This window comes from Helianthus annuus, chromosome 5, assembly GCF_002127325.2.
Source record: "Helianthus annuus cultivar XRQ/B chromosome 5, HanXRQr2.0-SUNRISE, whole genome shotgun sequence".
Lineage (NCBI taxonomy): Eukaryota > Viridiplantae > Streptophyta > Magnoliopsida > Asterales > Asteraceae > Helianthus > Helianthus annuus.
The window spans coordinates 96,837,306-96,841,371 of record NC_035437.2 but is presented as its reverse complement, the minus strand read 5'-3'; the positions used below and the strand labels follow the sequence as shown (position 1 = coordinate 96,841,371).

Here is a 4,066-nt window from a genome sequence, read left to right as displayed (position 1 = left end):
ATCCATCGTCTCCCCCATAAATAAATATCCCATTGTCTATGACTTCATCTTTATGTGCATTTCAAAACTAAATTATCCATCATTCTTACAAATTAATTCATATAGATTAACAAAAAAGTAACGCCCACCGTGGGGCTCGAACCCACGACCATCCTCCCCACCCACCCTATGATTTTAATCCATCGTCTCCCCCATAAATAAATATCCCATTGTCTATGACTTCACCTTTATGTGCATTTCAAAACTAAATTATCCATCATTCTTACAAATTAATTCATATAGATTAACAAAAAAGCAGCGCCCACCGTGGGGCTCGAACCCACGACCACAAGGTTAAGAGCCTTGCGCTCTACCAACTGAGCTAGACGGGCTTTTGTTTGTTTGTAGTTATTTATTTCTAATATTAAGACTAATATATATTCCATGATGGCATGTCAGAGGTTATAAATTTATAGCTTAGTTAATACCAATTTATCTCGAAATCTTCTTTCTATAGCTTGATAATTTTGTAAGCATCAATATTACAAATATAAAAAATTAAGAGTAAAATGTAAGACGATAGTTATAAAGGAATAAATAATTATTAATATATTATGAAAGCGTGAATGTGTCAACTTTTTTAATATATTTATACGTCAGTGTTCATGTCGGGTAAGTTTTATTTACTTTCACTGAGAAGAGTTCAAGTTAATGTGATATAACTCAAAACAGCTTACCCCTATTGATAACCACAACCTTGAGGCCTAAGTTGAGGATATGGTGGTTGGAGGAAAATATGTTTGTTGATATGGAAGATACCTCTGATACCCTTCGAGGCCATTAACATGACGTTGAGCTCGAAAAGTGTCGTTTTTGGAGTGCTGGAGGGACTATCCTTGGGCTGCTTACCGTAAAAGTTTAGAGGAACTAAGTTGGAATGTTGGATCCCAAAAAGATTAGGTTAATTAGTAACATACTCTCATCAAAGTCACCAAATTAAGGGCATGCAAAGCATAAATGGAAAATATTTCAAGCGGACCAGAGGAAGTTAAACATTCGGTATAGAATCAGTGGCGGATCTAAGAACTTTTTTCACTGGGTTCCTTTTGGTAGGTTTTCACTAATTCTCACTATTTTTTTCCAAATCATACGAGGTTCTCATTAATTTTTCCCATTTTTTCTAAATTGAATGGGTTCCTGGGAACCCACAAAAGTGGCCTAGATCCGCCCCTGAATGGAATGGATGGGAGAATGGATTATTACCATTCCATGGCGTTTGGTTAACGAATCATTACTTTGTGTTGTTTGGTAGGCAGGAAAAAAGAAGAAATAAGATCGGTGGTGAGTAGCAGGTTAGTCGGGTGCTAGTGGGTGGCAGTAGTGGCGGCGGCGGTGAAAGTGGGGGTGGGTGGTGACAATGATTTCTCAAAAGCACCGCAAGAAATAATTAGAAAAGCACCGCAAGAAATAGAGAAAAATGCCCAGATAGTCCCTGTGGTTTGCCCATTTTTCACCTTTAGTCCCTAACTTTTTAAAATTACACCTATAATCCCCAACTTTTGCACATTTGCTCCCGGATAGTCCCTGAAGTGGATGAAGGTTAGTTTTTAGTGTTAAATGGGTGTGAATTGACTAAAATACCCTTACTTTAAAAAATAACAATTAAAACATTTAAATAAATATACTTTAATATATATAATTGAGGTGGGGCAACCTACCATAAGACCGTGTGGTATGGTGGGGCTTGGGTTGGGGGCATGAGTTGACACGTGGAGTTCGAGCCCCCCCACCGCCTAGTGACGTGTCCGTGGGGTATGGCGGGGCGTGGGTGCACCGCTTGGGTTGGCAGGTTATTGAATAAAATTACAAAAAATTTAAAAAATTCACACAACATTTATAAAAAAAACTAAAATTTTATTAAATTTTTAAAAATTACATAATTCCTAAAAATTACAAAATAAAAAAACCTAGAGCGTTAGGTAAATTTCAGAAAGGGCGAGCTTGTCGAATGTCTTTCGCTCCTTGCCTCGAAACTCAATGTTCGCCACCGCCACCCGGTCCTCGTGGCTTAAGTCGCCGCTCGGAACGGCTTCGTAGTAGGCCTTGAAACGATCGAGCTTGGGCCGTAGCTCGCGCCATTTATGTTGGCACGCGTTGAGGTTGTGCTGGTCGTGTCCGACGTTATGTCGGTAGCTTGCGAATGCTTCAGGCCAATATCGTATTTGGCCGGGTTGCCGGCCCTTCATAGCGTCAACGACGCTTGTGACGAGAGCCAATTCTTCTTCTTGGGTCCAAGAGGCCATCTTCTTCGGGTTGGGGCAGCGGGTTGGTGGGATCAAGTGGGTTATGGTTGGGGTAGCCGGTGGGATAGCGGTGGATAGCGACGGTTTGGGATGGGGTAGCCAGTGGGGTTTGGGGTTACATTACTGTGGGGTATGGGGCTTGGGTTGGAGCGTGGGTTGGCTGAAAACGCCCAAGCCACCACCCCGGGTGGGCTTGGGTTGGGGCGTGACCCCTTGGCGGGAGTTTAAAGCCGGGCGTGAGGCGGGCTAGTGATCCTATGTGGCGGGCTCCTATTCGCTTGGTGGCCATGTCATAGCTTGGTGGCTTGTAATTTTTTTTTTTTTTTATAAACTGCCAAGCCACGCCCCAACCAAAGCCCGCCATACCCCACGGACACGTCACTCACCGGTGGGGGGCTCGAACTCCACGTGTCAACTCATGCCCCCAACCCAAGCCCCACCATACCCCACTGTCTTATAAGGGATGTTGGGGGTTGGGGTGACCGCTTGGCTTGGCCAAACGGTTGGAATTTAAAATTCAAACCCGCTATGACATGGCGGTGGACAGCGAATAGGAGGCCGCCACATCGGATCTCAAGCCCGCCCCACGCCCGGCTTCAAACCCAAGCCCCAAGGGCCACGCCACAACCCAAGCTCACCCGGGGTGGTGGCTTGGGCGTTTTCCCCCAACCCACGCCCCAACCCAAGCCCCATACCCCATAGTCTAACCAATTAACCACCTGCACCAAAACTCCACCATCTCCGTCACACGTACCTGCAACTCTTTTTCGGCAACCGTCATCAACTTTTCCGGCAACCGTGATCATTTTAGTTTTGTGTGCTTAAAGACATCACCAACAAGAAAGTTTTCTGTTCGGATCCCATTAATATATCTCATACTGAGAAAATCAGTTTACAAATAATATAATAACAAAAAAGTAAATTACGTTTTTAGCCTCTGTGGTTATATCACTTTTACTATATTAGCCCAAAATAAGAATTTTTAACATATCTGCTCCCATGGTTTCTATAAATAACCATTTTGGCCCCTAAGTCTAGAGATCATGTGGGCCAAAATGGTTAGTTATAGAGACCATGAGGGCAGATATGTTAAAAATTCTTATTTTAGGCTAATATAGTAAAAGCGATATAACCACAGGGGCCAAAAACATAATTTACTCAATAACAAAATAATAAAATTAGTATCAATCTAATAAGACATAGCAGATTTAAGAGGAACTAATCTACATACCAATGATGTTGTTGCTTCCACAAAAGCATGTACAAAGTCATTAAAAGAGTTTGGGTATTTATACCTAAACAGATTAAGGAAGACGAGGGCCCTCCCCCTAATTTAACTAAAGAGAAAACAAATAATATTAGAGGAGAATAGTGCCCAGATAGTCCCGTCAGAGTGGTAGTGGTCAACTTCGGAGTTACAGATCAGAGTTGGTTGTGGTAACGCCACCGTGAGAGTGGTGGCCGCGAAGGAGACGAGCTTGCGATCTAAAATCAAATATCTCCGGCAACATATCTCTTGGGTAATGGTGGAGGTTGTTGAGAGGTTGAAGATGGTGGTGGTGATTGTCGGTGGGTCCTAGCAGGGGCAGACCCAAGCCCAGCCCAAGGTGGGTGGGCGCACCCCCGGGGGAAAAAAATTTAGTGCTAAGTTCCGTCGAAAATCCCGTCCGCACCCCTTGGAATTTTTCGTCCGCACCCCTTGGAATTTTTCGACCGCACCCCTTAGGTAAAAAGTGTTATCAATTTATATTTTAATTTATTTTTAGTAAACTCTTATTTTTAAA

General features: G+C 43.0%; 1 non-coding gene across 1 annotated transcript; it reads right to left on the bottom strand.

The window, feature by feature from the left end:
* Positions 1-298: 298 nt before the first annotated feature.
* Positions 299-371, bottom strand: TRNAK-CUU. The gene has a single exon. It is a non-coding gene; the product is annotated as a tRNA-Lys (tRNA).
* Positions 372-4,066: the final 3,695 nt, after the last annotated feature.